Genomic DNA, 23,475 nt, shown 5'->3' on the forward strand with positions numbered 1-23,475 from the left:
TACCTTGACATATATCTTCTGTGACTCTGCATACCGCACCTCTAAAACAACAATGACGTATTTTTTTTTTCCAAATATTACTTTATGATAGAGAACGGTCAAAACTTGATTACTATAAGTATATTTGCATTTATATCATTGTTGTATTAAAGGTGTGATACTTACTTACCTGACATGTAGGCCCTCACATTAAGCTAGAGTTTCCTAAAGAAGGCATATCGAGTGATGCAAGAATAGCGAAAGCATGTATGTCGAACAGAGCGGTCGTAAAGCCCGAGATACCGCGTCCACCGCGGGCGCTCGCCGAATAAATGTATCGCCCGATTTATTCATGCGGCCACAAGCCCGGCCAACCCAAAACACCAACTGCTTTAACAAAAAAGTTTTGTATTAGAAAAAACAACCGGCCAAGAGCGTGTCGGACACGCCCAAAATAGGGTTCCGTAGCCAGTACGAAAAAAATAAGTAATATTTTTCTAAGGATTTCGTATTTTATACGGAATCTTCCAAGTTTAGGTATATTTTATACCTTAGGCTGCTATTCACTCTTAAACTACTAATAATTCTCAAGCAAACTTAGCCATTATAGTTCTCCTTGAAAGTTTGATATACTTACTACCATTCTGAATTTTTTCAAATTTTTCCACCCACCTGTTTAGATTTTAGAGGGGGGGACGCTCGATTTTAATGAAAATTTGCACTTTAAAGTTGAATATTTTGCAAAAAAATCATTGAATCGAAAAATCGTTTTAGCAACCCCCTAATGCCCCACACTACAAGGTTGGATGAGAAAAAAATTCACCCCCACTTTACGTCTATGGGAGGTACCTACACTAAAAAAATTTTTTTTTACATTTTTGTCGGCATAGCTTACATACATATTCTTGGAAAATTACAGCTTTCTAGCAATGATAGTCCCTGAGCAAAGCCGCGGACGGACAGACAGACAGACAGACAGACAGACATGGCGAAACTATAAGGGTTCCGTTTTTGCCATTTTGGCTCCGGAACCCTAAAAACAGTCTCTAGCTGGCTGGCTTAGATTCCGTTTAAGAGCGTTTTCACATTATCCGATCCGATATTGGTATCGGACGACGATGGACGACACCCGATAGCCGACACCATGTGCTGTTTTCTCATATTTTCGACAAAATCGTTCCAATACGGCCGGCTCAAAATGGCCGCCACGCATCGGGCTCTGTGCACACAGAGACAATTTAGATACACGCATAGCACACATACATACATTAATCGTCCGACAGCTCACGGGCGTCCGATGGTGCCGCCGACATATCGGTGTCGGCTCCGATATCCGATATCGGGCCCGACAATGTAAAAATGCTCTAATCCGTCAAATGGTGTCTCTCCAGATTTAGCGATTTCGACGAAGGAAAAAGTTTGGATTTCCTATGGAAACCAACCGCGACTACAATGGGAAACAATTTTTTTATGAAACTCTTCGGCAGGAATATATATGACCTATTTGGCATGCCATGGTAACAACGTGGTAGGTTCTCAGACAAGTTATGTAGATACCGGTTAAGTATCTTTTACTAACACAATCGTCAGGTGATGACCAACTTAATCTAAGAAACATCGCAAGCCTGCTCTGTTTTTTTTTAAGTTCATTCACATAAAATCGGTTTGAATGATTCGCAGTTCGGCAGCGAGGAGCAATATCTCCGAAGGGGAAGCAATCTTATGGAACAATTACGGCTGAGAAGCTGTGGCACGCGGGATCGCGCTGTCAATGAATACCAAGCGTTCCTGATGTGACGCTCCAAACTTTATAGTGGAAAATACTCAAATTTCTAAATTAATGTCGTAGTTTTGAACATGAAACTACCGTGAGACTCACTCATATTAAATATATTGACCCGGATAACTCACGTCTTAAATTGAGTTTAGCTCGACATGTTTCGGGCTAAACGTTTCCACAAGGGTATCGGAGCACATACGCAGTATGAGGAAACAGGACGACAAGGGGCCTGCTGTGGCCGAGCACTCAATGGACTCGGATTCGACGCACTATATCAGATTTGATAAGGTATCTGTACTTACGAGAGAGAAATTTTTCATTCCGCGGAAAGTGCGTGAAGCCATCGAGATAAGTCGTCGTCCGAATTTCAACCGGGATAGTGGTTGGATGGTACCTCCGAGTTGGAAAACGGTGTTAAATACTCGTTTACAGAGCGATGTTGTTAGTGTTGTGCGCTACCCTACATTTGACAGTTGTAATGAAAATGATGATGAAAACGCGGGTAGTTGTGTGCCGGTGTCAGTTTCGTCGGCATAGTTTACATATATATTCGTACAAAATTACAGCTTTCTAGCATAGTCTCTGAGCAAAGCCGAGGACGGACAGACAGACAAAAAGACAGACATGGCGAAACTATAAGGGTTCCGTTTTTGCCATTTTGGCTACGGAACCCTAAAAAAGAGGTCGTATTGACAGCTGTCAGTGTCAAATGTCGCCGTAAAACGACACATGAGTACTTACGTACTTATACGGTACGGTACAAAAAAAAGGAAAGTGAAAAAATATCTATCTACTGGAGTATACGTTACAAGTCTACTATCGATAAAAAATATAACATGGACCATCCTAGAAAACTTAAGGTACCCAATTAAGTTAGATAAAAACTTACAAGTGATTTCGACGTTATAACAGTCATAAATATGGGTATAACACACCAACATATTTGTGGTCGCGTACGTGTAAGTTTGTACTTGTGATCATTGCTCACATACTTTCCACGGGAACCTTTGTTTAAAATTTAAGCTATCTACAAAAATAAATCAGTGTATTTAATTAATAAACCTAAAAGTAAGTCAAAACATAAGTCAATTTCAATTATGAGACTAATATTTATAACATATCCATCCGTCTCTACCTATGTCAAATTGTGACGATTATTTTTTTTAAGTTTTTGATCAAGGTCTAAGTACCTATTTAAGTAGGTATTATACTTTTTGTTGATAAATGGTCGGGCGGATAACATGTTAAAAAGCAATCAACATTAAGCGGTTAATTAAGAGCGGATTGGTTATTTGAGAATGATGGAGGCTTGTTTAGATAGAACATCTTTGCATTTGTAGCCACATACAAAGCACTACATTCATACAGTGTAGGTACCTATAATTAATAGTCTCTACGACGGTCCCCCTTCACCTGATCGTAAACTCTGGTTATTTATGCAGTGCGAAAACTACGACCCTAAGGACCATTATTTATTGGCGTCAAAACCGCAGATGGAACCATTTAAAAGGGGGGATACGTCATTATTCAAACCATTTGTCGCAGTGACTGCTAACTAATGGCAGTAGGGTCTTTAAGCCTCACTTCATTTGTTATCGCTACTCGATTCTCTTCCCTTCTCTTATAGTGTACAATTTTTTTGACTGATTAAAAAACGATTTAGAAGTCGTCACTCAATAAGTGAGATGGGTACTGATTTGATTCCATTCGATTCCGCGTAGTTCGAGCGAATGCAATGTATGATTGATCACTAAATGTGACTGTGTGTTATAAGCCCCAATCCACAATGATTCATACTATGCTATGCCGGAACGCTGCACATATACAAGGGGCAATGGCGCTTGATGACGGACAACTGTACCGTTTTCTGGGATGATTCAATTATATTTTTTATCGATAGTAGACTTATAATGTAGCTCAATCCTGTAGGTAGATTTTATTTCACTTGCTGTTTTTTCGTAAAAATAAATTGAAACTTTATTTCGGCCTTGGTCTGTTTAATTTAAAAAAAGGGGTCGTATTGACAGCTGTCAGTTGTACAATGACACATACGTACACACACGACACAAGTAAGTAAGTTTCAATATATTTTTATAAAAAAACGGAAAGTGAAAAAAAATATCTATCTACAGGAGTGAGAAATGTAGCTAAGTAAGTCTACTATCGATTAAAAAAAAATTATGAATCATCCTTGAAAACTTAAGGTACCGTATTAGGGGCGTCCACTTTGAAAAAACATAGATGTTTTTTTTTATTTGATAAATCGGAACTGTACATCGATGTCTTTCCCTCTTGCCAGTAGGCAATGGGTCGTGGTACTCAATGGCGGTGCTGGCGGTTTGTTTGGAGCACTGCAAAGAAATCGTGACGTAACTTAACTTGACCGACCAATGGTGTTCATATGGACGACGCCCACTCGGTTCATTGTTCAGTTTAAAATCATCTCTATCGTAGAGCAATGAAGAGACAGATAACTAGCCGCCGTAATTTGTATGACAGCATTTTCGTACGATACTGGCCTAACGTGACTCCATTAGAACAAGAAGCATAGGTAGAGGCTCATACATGATGAAATAAATGTGATGCTTAACAAAGATTAGTTTAGGTACTTATAATGAAGAATAGTATTGATTCAATATAATATGAATATGTAGCTACTAAGTAGGTAGTCAGCTTCCTGAAAACGGCGTGTAATACGTAATATATTTTTTTTATTCAACTGGATGGCAAACGAGCAAGTGAGTCTCCTGATGGTAAGAGATCACCACCGCCCATAGACACCTGCAACACCAGGGGGATTGCAGATGCGTTGCTAACCTAGAGGCCTAAGACGGGATACCTCAAGTGCCAGTAATTTCACCGACTGTCTTACTCTCCACGCCGAAACGCAGCAGTGCAAACACTGCTGCTTCACGGCAGGATTAGCGAGTAAGATGGTGGTAGCAATCCTGGCGGACTTTGCACAAGGTCCTACCACCTGCAAAATACTGACATTCCAAGAAGCTTTAAAGTTCGATCTATCGATCCAGTAAGTAACTTTTGCTATGTAACCTATATACTATTGACGTTAACACAAAGCTAATAGTTTCTCAAGTTAGGCTTAACTTTGAAGTAGTTTAGTTAAGTTTGCTTGGCATGTTTAGATAAACTCAGATTATCGATAAATTCTGGTTTACATCTCTGCCCACTCAATAACATCTTAAGTATCCAAACACTGTTTACTATTGATTCAACAGATATCCGTGAACCTTCATAAATAATATTAAAACACAATTATTTATCTTAACTCAGAAACCTGTTAAAAGGGAGCCTTTTAATTCCATCAAACTCCCATTAACACATTCCTGAGGTAATTAAAAACTTGGATACTTAATGAAAAGATAAACTTTCGAAGTCCTTAGTAAATTTGATCGGAGTTCTAAATTCAAACCGCGCATGACATAATCTGTGGTAAGCCATTATATCTGTCGGGAAATCTCATTTCCGGTTGGAGAAAAACGGACTGAGTCGCGGGCGGTTTGGAAGTGGGTCGCGAGTCGAGCCGAAAACACTTACCTATACTGAGAGTGGGTACCCGGGTACCCGCACCGCCGGCATTGAAACCTGTGCGCCAGATTGGTAAGGAAGATATGGCGGAACGGAAGATAATGGGGGAACTAGAATTTTGTCTAATACACTGCACAGACATACTAATAAGACGCCGTAGAATTTGTTTTATGTGACTTCATTTTAATTAAAAAAAAATCTCCAGAGTTATGATTTACAAACCAAGAAGCGGGGGTGAATACGTTCCACGAAGCTATCGAAGAGTTTCTTTCGGAAGACCACCCCCTGCTTTTCACTGTGGTTTCAACGAAATCAAAAAATACCTACGTAAATAATACTTGAAAATACGATATTAAGTATATATCATACATAAAAAATAGCTGATCTTATTTATTAGAATCCAGAAACTTTCAGTATACCTATGTAGGGTTGCTATCAGTCCCATATATACGGGACTGGCACCGTAATTGATCAGCCCGTCCCGTTTTTGTCCCGTATTTCGACAAAACGGACAGGGCGCGCGGCCTTACTTACTAAGTATTAATTTGATGTTTAAAGATGTTTAATTGTGAACTAAATTAGTAATTAAAATTATGATTTAATAATTTAAACTTTGTGTATTTTTTATTTTATTTTTATACTTTTAATAGCAACACTATGGTTGAGATCAGATGGCATATGTTAGGAAATAAATTGTTTATCTCTCACTACTTATGGTATAGTTGGAAAGCGTAGTTATCTCTATCTATCGGCGTTGCATATGTTATTTACGAGATTTGGGCATCGAAAGGGAAATTGTCCCGTATTGGTTCCCGGAAGCTATGGCAACCCTAAGTATATGCCCCACGTATAACGACTACATTTATTTATTCCCTGACAGCAGTACAACATTTTCCTTGTGTATTAGAGAACTATTCTCACGTTTCCAATATACACCCTTCTCGTAATTTCCTGCGTCGGCAGCAGAGGTGAAGGTATTTTCTTACAAATTACCTAATTTTGCTCGTCGGAGGCGTCGTCACAGTGTCACATCAATCTGTCCGCGGATTTTCTTTGACATGAATTGATAGAAGCTGTCAGCTGGCTGTATAGCGAACTGCTGTACCTTCCCGGGCTATATGAACCTCACGCTTTTGTCATTTATCTAAAATAGCTTACAATGTTACCATTTGAGTGTGAATCTGTGTTAAGAATGGGTTACACACAAAAGCCGACGTATCCTTGTCATAACGTCCCACAATACTAATTATGTAAGAAGCACGAGGCTCGGTTTATGTAAATTCTACTTCGGCCGCTTATCTCTCTTTAACCTCCTGGGTCGCCTGTAATTACGGCTGTAGACACAGATAATTGCCTGGAGATTCGACCTGGCTTACTGGATTTTTCGAGATTTTTCTTTGTGTCTTGGCTACTCTTTGTCAGCTGTATAATCAAGTCTTAATAACAAGTCGAGGCGAGGTATTCTTTATTTACAAATGATACTGGCAGTCTTCCTGTTTATATTATATGAGTTCCTCCATTAATTACTCTTTTCCTCTATCTTTTTTTTCTTGTACTCTTTTTCCCTATATTTTTTTTAACAACCATCAACATATATGTATTCTATATACTCGTATTATTGTAAAAACAACCAAAATAATGAAGCCGTATAGTTGTGTTTAGTTATTACATCCATGAATTTCTTTCTAAATCTATGCTTACGGAAATAAACAAATAATGCAGTTCAGTAACAACAAACGCGCGATACTAATATTTGAGTAAGTTACTTGTCTGTCAGTTTAATTCCAGCCCCGTTATTTTTGTTATAATCGTAAACACGAACGTGTTACGAAATGTATAATATCTGTAACCAACTCTTATACCTCTCCAGTCAAGGGCTCTACTTACATTAGGTACACTTAGCATATACACGTAGTGAGGACAAATGAGCAGTCGCCGTTCCGAAGGAGCAGGAAGCACGACGCGGGACGTGTTCAATTCATCATTGGGCCGTCTGTGTCAGCAGTCTCGCCATTTTTCCGATGACGAACACTTTCGCACATCACCCGGCTGACTCGGCAGTCACTACTACGTGCCGCTTGGCCGTCTCACCTAACTAGAAACTGTTGCGGGTGTAACCGTTTTTTGTTCGCAGCCTTAAGATGGTATTAAGTTACGGCGGTGAAGTTAAACGAAAGTCGAAGCTGACTGAATGAATGATTCAGTCAAATTATTTTTTATTTAATTTAGTATATAACGTTACTGTTATTGATATTGTATGTTGATATACATAGGTATGTAGCTAATACCTATATCACGAATAAACATTTATCAGAATGCGCTTCTATTGAAATGAAGATAGAGCTTAAATGCGCATAATTGACCAATCACATCATCACATTGCAGTGCAACGGTGACCACGGGATTTCTAATAAAAATAATTATTAATCGATTCTACAAATTCTACATGTCTCCGCAACGCTTCGTCTGATTGGAAGCTTAGCCTAGTGAAATGAAAAAGGGTTGCCCTTAATCATCTGTTAATTTTGTGCTGATATTAACTGATATTTTCCATCAAAATCAGTCCAGTATAACTGTAAACTGTAATTGATACAGGTAAAACTCTATATTCCATTTAATGTTAATATCATACTCTTTCTGATTCATATGCAGTGTAATTTAAAATCTAAAATGACACCTGGTAAATAATCAGTTCAATTTAATCTAGTTTTAGAATCAGGTTTCGCTTGAAACGTATTAACCCCAGCACCCCCATGTTCACGCTCGCTCTCCGCCGCTCGCCAACAAAAAGGTCGACTTTGCACCGAGAACGCGCAAAATTTGATTTGAAACGTGAAACTTGTGTGATTTCAGCTCGACCTGAAAAATATTTGCAGCGTATTTCCTAACTTTAGTGTACCTTGGTTAGATCTGTTACAAGTTTAAATGCGAAAAACTTTAAAAGTACTTAGTTGCAAATAGTAGGTCATGACTACTGTACCTATTCGAGAATTAGGGACCGTAACTTTAAAAACGATCGTCTAATTTTGCTGGAGCAAAAATTGAATCACTAAGGTTAAAGGAGCCGGAAGCTAGCAATCGAGACTATGGAGCCTTCAAGGTTTCTCATCCTGAGATCTTAGTTGATTTTTTTTTGTGTCTAGTCGCACCGGTGACAAGCTCTAAATGTGTACCATTATTCGAATGGAATGTATTCACCTATAAAAATTCCCTCGAGCTTTTACTTACCGTAACGACATCGGATCTATATGTACATATATTACAGAGTAGGTTACGCGGCATATCTTATGTTTTACTGCCGAATTTCGCACCCCTACATCCGTCGTCGCGGTGACAAAATGTGAGACACAATCGTTAGCAATAAAAAACATATCTCTGCCGTTCGTCGAGCCATCCATCATGGCTAGCGGATACGAAAGTCTACGAAATATTTTTTATCATGTACACTACATGTAGGCACACAATGTTTTTTTATGTAGTTTTTAAGAAACGGTCGAAAAAGCTAAAACCGGATTTTGTTGGACAAAAGTTGGAAACAAAAAGTTGGAAAGCCCCCGACATCGTCACTTCAAAGTTCAATATCTCAAAAACGGCTAAACCGATTTTGATAAAACATGTCTAAGAACCATCGCTAGAAAACCTGCTTTCAAATAAAAATCGGCATTCAAATCGGTTCACCCGTTTAAGAGCTACGGTGCTACAGGCAGATAGACATACATAGCGGTCAAATTACAACACCCGTCTTTTTGCGTCGGGGGTTAAAAGGAAAGGGTGGGACACGATAAGAAATCTATTAGATCAATACCTACTGCTCGCACACTTGAATGCAACACATTTATATTCACTACATTATTAACTATAGGTACACTTGTTTAACCTGTAATGTAGATGACGAATAAAAAGATTGAAGTTTCTATTTGGAAGATTTTCATTTTGGCACTAAATAGTAAACTCAAACCACGTCACGTTCTTCTAGTTCTACATGCGTTTCAAAATTACGTTATTATATTCCACCTTGATGAGAGATCTAGACAAACGTTCAGATATGAAAACAAGTTAAAAAAAATGTTTTAGAAAGGATCCACATCAAATGAAACAGATTTTAACCTAACCAAAAAAAAGTGAAGCAAATCCCAAAAGCAAAATCCTCGTGGTGTTATTAGCTTAGCCTGCTAGACCCTTAATGACTCCTAAAATTTGAAACTTGATATTTTGAAAAATGGGTCCATATCGGCTCGCATATAGTACTTTTTTAAATTCCGAATGTAATGTTTGTCAGAATGATCGTTTGTCATAACTCTTTTTTCTCTGAATCCAATGATTGTTCAGAATTGTTACAAAACAAACCTAACCTAGTTTATAGTTTTCTATAGGTGACCATTTAAAATTAGCAGAAAAATTTAAGGTTTCACTGGGGTTTTTTTTTATTAAGTACAAACGATGATTCGGGTAAAAATTACGGTAGGACTAGTAAAGAGTATGCGAACTTTGGCGCTCCCTTTGAACAATACCTATTAGAAAATAGTTGTTAAAACGTAATTTTTTGACAGATGTACCTAAATGTCTAACTGAAACATTAGGTTGATCGTAGGTATCGTGTATTTAATTTACAAAATTTTTGTACCTTTGAAAAAGTTTATTTTCTCGGCACACCAGCCGATGCACGATGTGCTTAGACGATGTCGAAATTGAGCGACTATTCATTGTAAAAATCATTCAATGTGTTTATCAGTGTTATGGTATTGATGACGCTGATAACTGTCATTAAATGTCATTAGAGACATCAGATTGTGGGAAATGGTGCAACCTCAAACGTTATAGCCTCCACTGACTCCTGCTGGTCATAATAATCGTAAATACCTGGGTCATAAGTTCTTTGAATTTATATTGTAACTATACCTATTTCCCGCAACTCCGTCCGCGTAGAATTCGTTTATCGATATCCCGCGGGAACTATGCAAATTTCCGGGATAAAAAATGACCTAAATTCCTCACTAGGACTCAAACTATCTGAATCGGTTCAGCGGTTCAGACGTGAAGAGGTAACAAACAAAACAAACAAACAGGCTTTAAAACTTTCGCATTTATAATATTAGTGGGATGAGGGTTTGTATGGTAGCCGGAATTCAGCCAACTTACCTCTCAATCGAGGACTCTGAACATTATTCTAGTCCAGGCCTAGCGTAACCTTTATCAATCTTTTGTTTTTTTTAAGGCCTCAATAGAATAGTCAAGTAATCCTAAGCGTTTAGAATGCTTGCTATGTATCGAATATTCTATCAAACATAAAAAAATACGTTATGCTCGATTCGTGACTTTATGCATCCGCAATATTTTGATGTCCGTAATAAAACTTTTAACACCTAAAATAAAACGTGAGGTGTTTATCACTCCTCATCTCAACGGATCGATAAATTTTTATGCAGATATAGGTTTTAAGCCTTGGCAGTTTAGCACAAAGCGTGCGTACGGCTGAGCGCGTGTGCGCTAACAACTGGGCGCTGAACCGGACACAATTAGTACGATCGAGTTGCCATCACCCTGTATACTATAAATACAAACGTAAATGCCGAAACCTCCACATTTACAAACTGAAAATATAAACTATATTACAATTCGGCCGTTTGACACATTTTCGTACAATTTTTATCAGCTCAAGACATTTAGGTAACTCGTTTAGTAAATTATTAGCCACGTACTTACTTTACAAATAGATAAATCCATTTTATTTTGTTAATGGACCCCTTCAGGGATGTATTAGATGTATGCCGTACGCCAGCAGGTGTCCACAGCAGCTCAGATAAATATACATACCTACATTACCTTAATTGATATCTGTTGAGTACTTGAGTAGGTATGTACTTCTAAATTACTGTTGCCCGTGACTCCGTCCGCGTAGAATTCGTTTATCGCTATCCTATTTTTCGAACTAAGAAGATTTTCGGGATTAAAGTCTCCTTCCCCGTTACTCAGACTATCAATAAGTTTACCGAATTTCATCTTAAACGGTTCAGCGATTTCGATGTGAAGAACAAACAAACAAACAGACTTACAAACTTTCGCATTTATAAGATTAGTGGGATATTCTTTGACAAGGCCATGGCTTTTTTTTAATGATGAACCATGGTCCATTACTGCAAAAACTTTAAGAAGAACACTGCCCTAGGCAGACCTAGGTAGAGTTGCTTCGAAAGATAGCATTCTCCTGAGACAGTTAATTAAGCTGTTAAAATAAATTAGCAATACTCAAATATTTACATTAATATTATCCATTCCGCCACCTCAATCAGGGATTAGAATGAATGGAAACCCTCACGACACAGTGCCGAAGTTGAGCCAAACAAAGACGCCAATCGCGAGATCACTCAATACTCCGCCCCCATCCTGCTTGCCTGGTACCTTTGTATCTGATTAATTCCGTTTCAACCACTGAATACGGATTAAGATATTTACCTAAATTGTATGCTCTGCGCACCAACATTTTAGCATCACTTCGATTTTGCTTCAACTCATGTGCTTCAACTCACTCATTTCTACAAAGGAAATATTCACAAGGCGGAGCTCTGTTGGTTAGCAGTTGTATTATGTTACCAATTAAAGAACACCTCGATTATTATCGAATTGAAATTTTATAAAATTTTCAATTTTAATAAACATAAATACTCTTAATCCGCTTTGAACGCCAACTTAAAATAATCTAAGTCACATGTAGTCATTTTTACTAAAAAATATCAACTTTATTGATCAACTAGCCTTTAATAGATTCCCATGGGAGTGTCCATAATTAACACAGTGGACTTCATTTACGTTGCACGAAAAACAGTGCAAAATATTGACAGTCAGAGTTTACCTACTCATAAGATTTTGGAAATTGAAGGTATTCATTAATCACGATTCCGTGGAAAGTAGCCTTAAAGTCAGAACTTTGGGTTTGGCTTTTCCTGGAAATTGATATTTTTAAACTACGAATGCACTTTTATTTTTTTGGCGGGATATTACTTAGTATGATAGTAGGATTCCAGCGACCGAAAATTTTGATTTCTATCATTTATTTTGTGAATAATGTATGTACACATTTAAGATCCTCGTGCCTGCCTAATTCACGACTCGATTATATAGTTGACTTATCTACCAGGTCAAGAGGATTAAAAGTTAGCAGCGCGAAAGCGGATTACCAGGCAGGTAATGCCTCTTTTTTCGGGATATATTTAGCGGTAAGCACTGATCCGAGTGCGATTATTTCTGTTCAAAAATGAATGATAAAATACAAGCTCAAAGAGAATTCCACATGCCGTTGTAGACGAAGCATAATTTTATAATCAAATTTCCATTTTATCATATGAGAGTGCATGCTGTATTCGGGTGCGCTCCACAATATTGTGAATGCCGTGTGGATTGTTTTTGTTTCATTAGAGGATGCTGCCTGCCCACTACACGAACACGTACCAAATGTGAAATTAGTGCGGTTTCGCAATTTTAAATTGAATTCCAGCAACTCGTTTCAGTAATTGTATTCTAATATAACTTGAGCGATTAATTTAGGTAAATTCATAATTAATTTTACACTCAAATACGTTATTTATTTGATAGGAGATGAAAATGCTTTATAGAAATCTGTTTACTCAACATGCTTTAATGGAATGGAATAACTGGAAGTGGCAGGGCAGGCCATGAAGTGTTATGCGTAGGAGGTGATAAATAATACGCCGGCTGTAGGTGTGCGTAAAATAATAAGAACCTTTTTATTATGTAAGCCTTAGAATATATATAAACAAGGTGTTAATCAAATAACTGAAAACACCCCAAAAATATTTTTTTCATTTTAAGTTTGTTGATTTTATTTATTTTTGAATATTTTCATTATTTTAAAAGATATTCGCGTGTTTTCCTAAGTCATTAATTCTACTTCATTTCTAACTCTACACTCATAATGTATTAGTAGTTGCGCTTTGACGTTTTTAGAAGAAAATCACACATTGACAGCAAAACGGCCAGTATTAGATTATCGAAATAGCATGCAACCTTGCTAAAATATTTAATTGGCGCCTGTTGCAGTCGTAACTTTTAGACTGGGCACAATAAAAAAGGAATTTAAAAACACAGACACAACCTGATTTAAAACATAGTGTAATCGATTCTACTCTCGATTCTGAGCAAACTACTTTCTGGTTTTCAGTTATTTAACTAACACCTTGTATATATATAATTATCTACATTACGATTGTCGCTGATACAAGCAATATATGCGTTTATGTAGCAGTAAACTATTGTATTACTGCTAAACACTGAAAGTGGCCAATTGCCACACTACAATGTCAAGCAACAGCCGCCGGGAGAAGCTATAGTAGATTGTTCAACAAGGGACTCAAATAAGTCATTATGGTTGTTTAGTCTCGCGTTAAACACTCTACTTTTCACTTTGAATGCGAGGGAAAAAAACGACGTTCTGTTCAAAATTACAAATTACTTTTTAAAAACGTTTGCTCAATACGACTAATGGATATCTGTTCAAAATTCAAATAGAAAAAAAAAATGTTCCGCGGTTTTTTCTTTTCTTTTATTTTAAATGCTTGCATATTTAGCCAACATGTACAAAATTAAAAAATATTGTATAACTAATTGGACTGCATAATAAAGAAATTCAACATAATATAAGCATATTCACAATCATTAATTGTGTTTCACGAAATTATCTATCACTAAAAAAATCACTAAAATCACTAAAAATGGCGATACTCCTCCATTCTCAAGCACCTTGTTCGGATGTTTAGGGATTTCCAAAGTAAATTTTAAAAAAATACTTTAATCCCTAGAGATTAATGAGGAGCTTTGGTCCCGATATGCAGAGCCTAAAGTAACATTTTAAGAGAATGAGAAGTGAAAAATATTTTAACCTTACATAATAGTTCAAAGCCATGTAAGAACGAATCAAAGATACATTCAAATAAAATTTTGGGATGGCATTTTGTAAGTAATAACTATATTACTTTGCCTAATGTATTATTAGTTACCTATTGATAAATAATTTCATATTTACAAAGTAAGAACTGTGCTTTACGAGTAGCTATTACATTCAAGTAGGTAAGTAATTAAGCTGTTTCGACTTTATGCGTAACCTCTTTTCATACTCTGTTAAGTAAATTTAACCTGATCGTTTATTGCAGCATTAGGCACATTTTATTACCTTCATTTCGACCTTGATTTGAGTTTTGTTCATTTCACCGTCTTTCCAACTACTAATTTAGAAGATTGGTGAATATCAAATAAACACCCACTCGATATCTGCTTCAGACACCAAAAGGCACTTTGTACTGTACACGAATTCGTCTCATATAAGTTTGGGCCGGCAAAGTCTCAACTTTGGTACGCTGCTAAGTCATAATCAATACAGAACACGTAGAGCGAGGGTAATTAGCTAAACAGTGAAAGCAAATAGTAAGTACTGAATATAATTTTTCTTGACTGCACGCCCCCATCTCCTATTAAGCATCTAATTAATATTAAATTTAAAACACAAAAACAAGTAGACAAAGGGCTTAAGGCGATTAAACTCCAAAAAAAAAGTGTTTATACGATAAAATCTGGCCATGCATGATCTGGTGTTACTTTGCAAAGAATACTAATTTTCAAGCAGCACTTTTTTAAGTAATTGGTGGTTATGAAATTATTAATAAAAATATAATAATAATAAAAAGTTAGGGAGTCTGTAAGTTTTAGCTTTATATATTTCGCTGTGCTTAAATTATACTGAACAACTTCTTCTGACGGTCTTTGCTAGATTTTTATGTAAAAAATATATTTTTCACTTTTCATGCTCGTAAAGTTCGTATTTATGCTAGATCTAGGCGAAATAAAATTACTTTTTATGCTCTAGTGCATAAAATAAAATCTTCGCCTAAGACCAGGGCAATAGGTGTAAACAGCCACAAACTAAGAAGTTTGTGCATATTTTTTTAACAATTTTTATTTTCTATTGCATGAACAATAAAAGGTACATAGTAAGTGAACAATTGTTTCCACTGTTGCTATTTCGTTTCCTCGCCATCGAAGTGAAAAGTAGAGTGTAGAACTCGAGCGTTAAACCCATTTCCCCCTCGACGTGTCTATCGACCCTTGCCATACCGGCTCGGGTGGCTATATGAACGTCTTGAGTAAAATGGCTCGTGTTACGCTCTTGTTGTACAATCTAATATGTTTTTAAAATTGGACAATCTTTGACGACCACTGATGGATAAAAACCTGTAGAAAGTTTCAAGCTACTTTGAATCAAGAAATGGCGTTAAAGATTTTTTTCAAGCTTCCTCGTTCTAAATAGTATCGGTATCGCTCTTGAATCTTTTCCATCTCTAACTTATCCTTTCTGCAATTTGGGACCCTGTATAATTCTCTCGGACTGTGGCCAACTCGAATGCTGAAACATTACACCAGTGTCCCAGCTCTGGGGACAGGGAAACCGCTTCTATTTCCGTTCCTCCCTTCCCCAGAAACCCCCAGTCAATTTGCGCGGTATCCGTTGAGGCCATTCAGTTTAGCAACTTGAAATACCTACTTACCATTGATCCTATCAATGAGCTATTGGTAAGCAGAGGCCGGACAACCCAAATGCTTTATCATTTGAGATACAGCGCAGTTGCGACTGCAAATTGCTTTTAGGAAATGGTCGAAGTTATTTTTCATTAGTTTCTTGTACGATCTAACATCATAATATGTTAACTAAACCGCAATTTTAGCATTAAAACTGTGAACAACCGTTTTTTTAGTATTCCTTATTGTAGAACCTTATTATAGTACAAAGTTGTAATTTTTATAAGTGTTTAACCATGCGAACCAATAATAATAAAAAATCGTAAACAACATTTTAGGTTACCTTGCCTACACGTAAAAAGCGAGCATGATTTTTTTATCTCGCCCCGTCGTTTTATTATCTCATAGCGTGGGATATAGTTGGATAGGTATTTAATAAATATTATAATATAAGTTTATTAAGACACTTTTTCGATAAGAGATCGATTTGCAAGAGTATTAATTTTTGTTAAGTACAGAAAATTGCCTGTTATCAAGCTAAAGTCCCTGGAGTTTAAAATATATATAGTAATAATAATAAACCGTTTGCATGAAAAATCTAAAAAAAATGAAGATGGTAGTACCTACCCATTTTATAAGAACTTCAAAGGAAAATTATATAGCACACCACTTTAGAGTACGGTAGGCTTTATACAAACTAACAAGTGATAGTCGATAAAAGCTAAATTTCTTACTTATCTATATCATAATGCAAAAGTGAGTAGTTATGTTGGTTTGTTTGTTACGCTTTCGCGCTTAAAGTAATTCGGCATGGATATAAATAGGGACCCTGAGAAGGACGTAGGATAGTTTTTATCCCGGAAAATTGTGCAGTTCACGAGGGCGTGCGATAAAAGAATTCTTCGCAGACGATGTTTCGGGCAACTTCTATTTGGTATGAATAATTATAGTTCAAGATTCCGAAAACGACATAGAATAGGTTTTAGCCCGGAAAGTAGTAGGTATAGTTCCCGCGGCCGCGCGATAAACGTACCTACAGCTAACACTTTTTAGGGTTCCGAAGCCAAAATGGCAAAAACGGAACCCTTATAGTTTCGCCATGTCTGTCTGTCTGTCTGTCTGTCAGAAAGCTGTAATTTTGCACGGATATATATATATATAAACTATGCCGACAAAATAGTACAATAAAAAAATCAAAAAAAAATTTTTTTGGGTACCTCCCATAGACGTAAAGTGGAGGTGATTTTTTTTTCTCATCCAACCCTATAGTGTGGGGTATGGTCGGATAGGTCTCTTAAAACCAAAAAGGGGTTTGCTAAGACGGTTTTTCGATTCAGTGATATGTTTGCGAAATATTCAACTTTAAAGTGCAAATTTTCATTAAAATAGGGCGTCCCCCCCCCCCTCTAAAATCGAAACCGGTGGGTGGAAAAATTTGAAAAAATTCACAATGGTAGTAAGAGTGAGTATATCAAACTTACAAGGAAAACTATACCGGCTAAGTTTGATTGAGAATTATTAGTAGTTTAAGAGTAAATAGCAGCCTAAAGTATAAAATATACCTAAACTTGGAAGATTCCGTATAAAATACGAAATCCTTAGAAAAATAATACTTAATGTGCCCGACACGCTCTTGGCCGGTTTTTATATTAACCGCATTTATATATACGGAACACTACACGCACGTGGCCCGACACGCACTTGGCCGATTTTATTCACTATTAACGTAGATTAAATCCCACCATGGATCTAAATTATTAGACTTGTGAAACTGTTTCTTACGACTAGACTATAGTAACTCAGTGCCTTTATCATGTCATGGAGTGTGTAAAAGGATATTTTTGCCCCAACAAATTAAACGCATTGCAAGAAAGTGGAACTCCAGGGACTATACATGCTATCATTAAACCGTCTTTCGTATTATCATTTAAAGGTGCAATTACATTTGAGATGGGAATTAATTTCTCAATAATGAAAACGTTAAGCAAACTAATTTTAAATTAATGAAATTATATTAATGGTAGGAGCCCTCGTTTTCATTGCTTACATTCCATCCGCGACGGTATCGCGCCACTTAAACCAAGTAATTAAGTTAACGTTGTAATTTCTTAATGGCGATTGCATTTCTACGTTCTTGGCATACCTATTTAAACTGACGTGCAATTCTCATAAGTATGGCTCTCATCTCAATCGGATATTATTTGGTTTGGAAGTACAGTCACCAGCATTAATATGTGCCACAGCGGAGCTTCCGGCCCTAGAAATAGAGTCGTATCAGATATTTATGCAAGCTTGTTGTGTCAGATATTGGTGCTAGTGACTGTACCTACTCCAGTTCACCAATTATTGTAATCATGTTCCTAAGATTTTATGTATAAGTACCACCTATACCTTAAGTATTTAAACATTTGTAACATCACTGTTAACCAAAATAAATAGATATAGGTTGTATAAATTGATAATACCTGGGCGACCGAGCTTTGCTCGAGCTAAAATAAGCGTTTTCCCAGAGATAAGACCAAGCTAGATCGTTTTGCCATAAAGGTATCAGAAACTTAGATATAGGAGGTAGGTTGACTCATTGAAAAAACTATCAAAGTCCAAACTACTTCTTACTGACTAGACTACCTATGTACTTACTTACAAATAATTCGATAAGTACTTACTTATTTCAATCTTGTAGATAGCATATAAACCGAAAAAATTGAGCCTCGAATGTAAAACCATTTAAATTATCGTTTAAGTTACTGTAGGTTCACTTAAATTAATAAACAAATCAAGTTTTTTTTCTTGCTATCAGATCAAAGAAACAGTACAAGAATACACGCTTATTTATTTTCTGTGTATTTGAAGTTGGCAAGAAATATACAATTTATATTTGCTTTACATACATTTTAAATTGGTGAAGCAGAAAGGAATGAGTCTAAAAAGCCTTCGGTAAATGTCTCGTTCTCGGTAAATTCGTCTTACCCGGGACAATTTACAGACGACGAAAAATTATATCTAAATATGTATTATCTTTTATAATGTTTTCCTCGACGGGAATACGGGAACAAATTATCAGTCATGAAACTGTCAACCGTACATAAAGTGTATGACCTTAATTAAAAAAGAAAATAAGAACAGTTTTAATTATGTGAAGTGAACATTATTTAATGTGTAGGTATATAAGGTTATGGTATAATGACGAAGAGGAATTATTAATATGTTTTTTTTTTATTCGACTGGATGGCAAACGAGCAAGTGGGTCTCCTGATGGTAAGAGATCACCACCGCCCATAAACATCTGCAACACCAGGGGTATTGCAGATGCGTTGCCAACCTAGAGGCCTAAGATGGGATACCTCAAGTGCCAGTTCGGTTAAGTATAGCATAAATCTTCACAATTTCAATATGAACGTACGGGCTATTATTAAATTCGTTGCCAGACGACCGAGTCACTGAATCTATCTCAGGCAAGCAGGTAAATATGTAGGTAGGTACATAATAACACTTTACGACGTCTGGAGTGAGTGACGTAGAATAATTATTAAATATACCTACTTAATTGATACTGCCTTAAATGGCACATGACACGATATTACAATCTGTCTATCTTCTTCTATATCTAACTAGCTGACCCGGCAAACTTCGTACCGCCTCATTTTTTTTTCATATTTACTCACCTTTTAAACCTTCCCTGGACTTCCAAAAATAATTCAAAACAAAAATTAGCTAAATCGGTCCAGCTGTTCTCGAGTTTTAGCAAGACTAACGAACAGCAATTGATTTTTATATATATAGATATAATAAAGCTGAAGAGGGTCGAAAGTCTGTACATGGAAAATAGCCGAAAAAAAGTTGGCTGGGGTGGGGATACTTAGAATCGATAACAAAACACGTTCCAACAGTTTTTAGAATTATTGTCTGTTTATCTATTTGTCGTTTATTTGACTGGGCATCACCTGAGAATGGCTGAACGGATTTTGATGCAAACTTTACTAATCTGTCGGAAAATCCCCGGCCAGGTTATAGGTTATAATAATACATTAACCCTTAAAAGGGGGAGTAGCCACTACACTCGATTGAGTTAAGTTTGCACCTGAATCTTGTGTCGCTGCTTTGGAAGGAGGTGCAGACTTTTTTTCAAGTGTGCTACGACTATCGAGTACCCTGCTAAACTACCAGATGGCGCTGAAATTAATACGTTGTGACAAACACGAATAAACACAAGCTACTGCTACTGAGGAAGGATTTTCCAAATTAACTCTAAGTTTAGAAGAGGGGGTACGGATATCCTTCATGAATTCCTAGTCAATCGTAACTTCTTAATTAGGTATATCGCATCCAAACAGCGAGAAAGGTCAAGAAGGTGGGTACTTCAAAAAAAACATTTTTTTTTGTCGTTCGCGGAGTAAATGGCAAACTATTTGGGATTCGCATTTTATACGCGTTACCAATAGTTAGGTACCATGCCTTCCCGAAAAAAAAACGAATCTTTCGCGAAAGTCTCGCAACGTATTGAGGCTACAATGGGTACGGTCTCACGAGTCTGAGGAAGACCGCGGTGAGAGACTCAGTGGCGTTCTAGCTTTTTTTTTGGCGTTCTTTCGGATGAAGGCAATTCATCATTGAGATCGCTCGATGCCGATGTAGGTAAATAGTAAGGGAGGATTTAAAATATTATTCCTTGAGCATTACAGATCTGAAACTTGGGGATCAGATTTTTCAGTTGATTATTTAGCCGTAGTTTGAAGGGATTTTTCGATAATCCCACGGAAATGGGCAATGCAGGACATTAACCTCATTCCTATGGAGTAGGTATTGTGTATATAATAAAAATCTACGCAGACGAAGTCGCGGGCAAAAGCTACGAGTAGTACTTTATGTGTGTGAAGCATGAACATGTTGTCCAAATTAAGAATAGGTAGGTATCTGAGCTTTGAGGCTGTTGGAATCTTAAGAGTTATTTTGACGTCTTTCATTTTACCTAAACAATCCTTGGTTGTAAGATATGTTTGGTTATTTTTATTTATTTTAACGATTGCTAGAGGAGGATTAATTTAATTTGAGATTGTTTGATATTTCATTTGGTTTATTTTCAACAATGGTTTTTAATTGTGTTTAACTAAGTATGCTTTGAAACTGATGGAATTAATAACAAACGTTCCTAATACTCGTGTCTAAGTACAAAAGTAAACAATTATAATATGTAAAGTACACTGCAAAAATTAAAACGGACAATAAAAGTTAGATGAAAAACCAGTCTTTTTAATAAGCTCGGGATTCATTTTTTCCTAAACGAAAGTAAAATAATGGACATTAATGTTCACAAATTTATCACAAACGTAATCTTTTACTTAGATTAACGGACAGCTTATATTTCCATTGGATATTCTCTTTACTGCCGTCTATTCGCAGCATTTCCTTTTTTATTAATGTTTCCGTTTAATACAACAGTTTTTATGAAACTATTTTTGTATCCTATAAAATATTTTGTAGCCACTTCCCTAACGAGATTCGGTCTTTTTTGTAGGTTAGTTACCTACAGAAACTTTATTAAGGTTTACATAACTGTAAATAGTTTGAGGCCAATACGGTATTTGATTATTTTATATTTATTTTATAAACAAAAGCTAGACAATGCGTGTTATTGAACGGAAAATATTTTTTCAAGCTACCTTTACATAATATGACAGAGATAAAAAAACCGGTCAATAGCGTTGCGGATATACGCCCAAGATAGGGTTGCGTAGCTGTTACGAAGAAATCAAGTAATATTTTTATTTTATTTATATACTTCACAAGCAAACTTGGCCGTTATAGTTTTCCTTGTAAGTTTGATATAAGTAATTACCAACATGTTTTTTTTTTCAAATTTTTCGAACCAATAGTTTAGCTTTTAGAGGGCGGCGGACGCTCGATTTTAATGAAAATTTGTACTTTAAAGTTAAATATTTCGCAAACAGATTACTGAATCGAAAAGAAATGAACTATCTTAAACTTACCTCTTATTAAAATGCTACCAAAATCGTAGCAGGTATATTTTTGCAGAAATATAGTTCATAAAGTGGGCTTATCTGTAGGTTAATTTAACTGAAAACGACCTGAAAGCTTGCGCGCATCCAAAAAAGGCATCTAGTTTACATTTAGGTAGGTACTCTGCACTATTTTACCGCAAGATAAATTTGCCGCCGGTGTTTTTAAATACGAATATATTTGAATGTTCCTTTTCCTGCTTTAATTTTCTAACGGACATGAAGCTATAACGCAAAAGAATAAAAAGCTATTCATTAGACTGCTCCCCGGAAACATCGCAAGCGTTTATTTGAGTCGAAAAAAGTTGTTTGGAAGTTTAATTATGAAAACGCCATGGAAGCCCCGGAGGAACATTCAGGTGCTTGAACCATACAGTTTAATAACCTAGGTATCCTTAAAAGTGCGAGTCAAGCTTGTATCAAGAGGATAATATTTTAATAACTATGTTTTTTGGGTTTCGTAACCAAAATGGCAAAAAACCCTTAGAATTTCGCCATGTCTGTCTGTCTGTCTCTCTGTCTGTCCGTTCGTCTGTGTCTTTGCTCAAAGACGATCAGTGTTAGAAAACTGTAATTTTGCACGGATATGTAGCAACTATGCCGACAAAATGTTATAAAATATTTTTTTAGGGTACCATAGATGTACTCGTAATGTAGGGGTGATTTTTTTTCGTCTCTAACCTTTTTGTGTGGGGTATCGTTGGATAGGTCTTTTAAAAAGGGTCTGAAGACGATTTTTAGATTTAGTGATCTGTTTGCGAAATATTCAACTTTAAAGTACAATTTTGTTCATTTTAACCGGCATTACTATTTACAGTCCATGGGGTTTTGCCGAGCTCGAATCGATTGAGCATGGATCCTGTATTCCCTCGCCTTGCTCACTGTTCCATTTACGGAGTGCTGTCACGTAGATGACACGCTCCGTGGTCGTAGAGAGGCAACATGAAACCTATTCCCAAGGCACAATAGGAACGGCACATTACTGTTTTAGGTATCAAATTGCACACATTTGGTAGGAAAACAATATACGTCAACGATATGCGATCGATTGAAGTTGGTAGGTTGGTACTTTTGTAAAGCATAAATAAAACTTCGCCTATTTCTGAAACAGTAGTAGGTAAAAAGCTTTTGGTTTCATAACCTAATGGAAACGTGAGCGTACACGAATAAAAAAACCGGCCACAAAGGGTTACGTACCATTATCTATACAACACTAGACATACAAAAAAAGGCAAATAAAACACTTTTGTTATATGGGAGCCCCCTTAAATATTTATTTTATTCTATTTTTAGTATTTATGTTATAGTGGCAACAGAAATACATCATCTGTGAAAATTTCAACTGTCTAGCTATCACGTTCACGTTCATGAGACACAAGCCTGGTGGCAGACAGACGGACAGCGGAGTCTTAGTACGAGTAATATAGGGTCCCGTTTTAACCCTTTGTGTACGGAACCCTAAAAACCAGCCAAGTGTTGCACTCACGCACTGAAGATCCTTAACAAATTAACGTCAAACAGAAAAAACAAGTTTGTATTTCATAATATTTAACTGGTTAACAGAATAAGTAATCTACAACACAAAACACTAAGTTAGAATCGAAGGAATACGTATTTCACTAAGTACCC

This window comes from Choristoneura fumiferana, chromosome 3 (assembly GCF_025370935.1).
Source record: "Choristoneura fumiferana chromosome 3, NRCan_CFum_1, whole genome shotgun sequence".
In the NCBI taxonomy this organism is placed as follows: Eukaryota; Metazoa; Arthropoda; class Insecta; order Lepidoptera; family Tortricidae; genus Choristoneura; species Choristoneura fumiferana.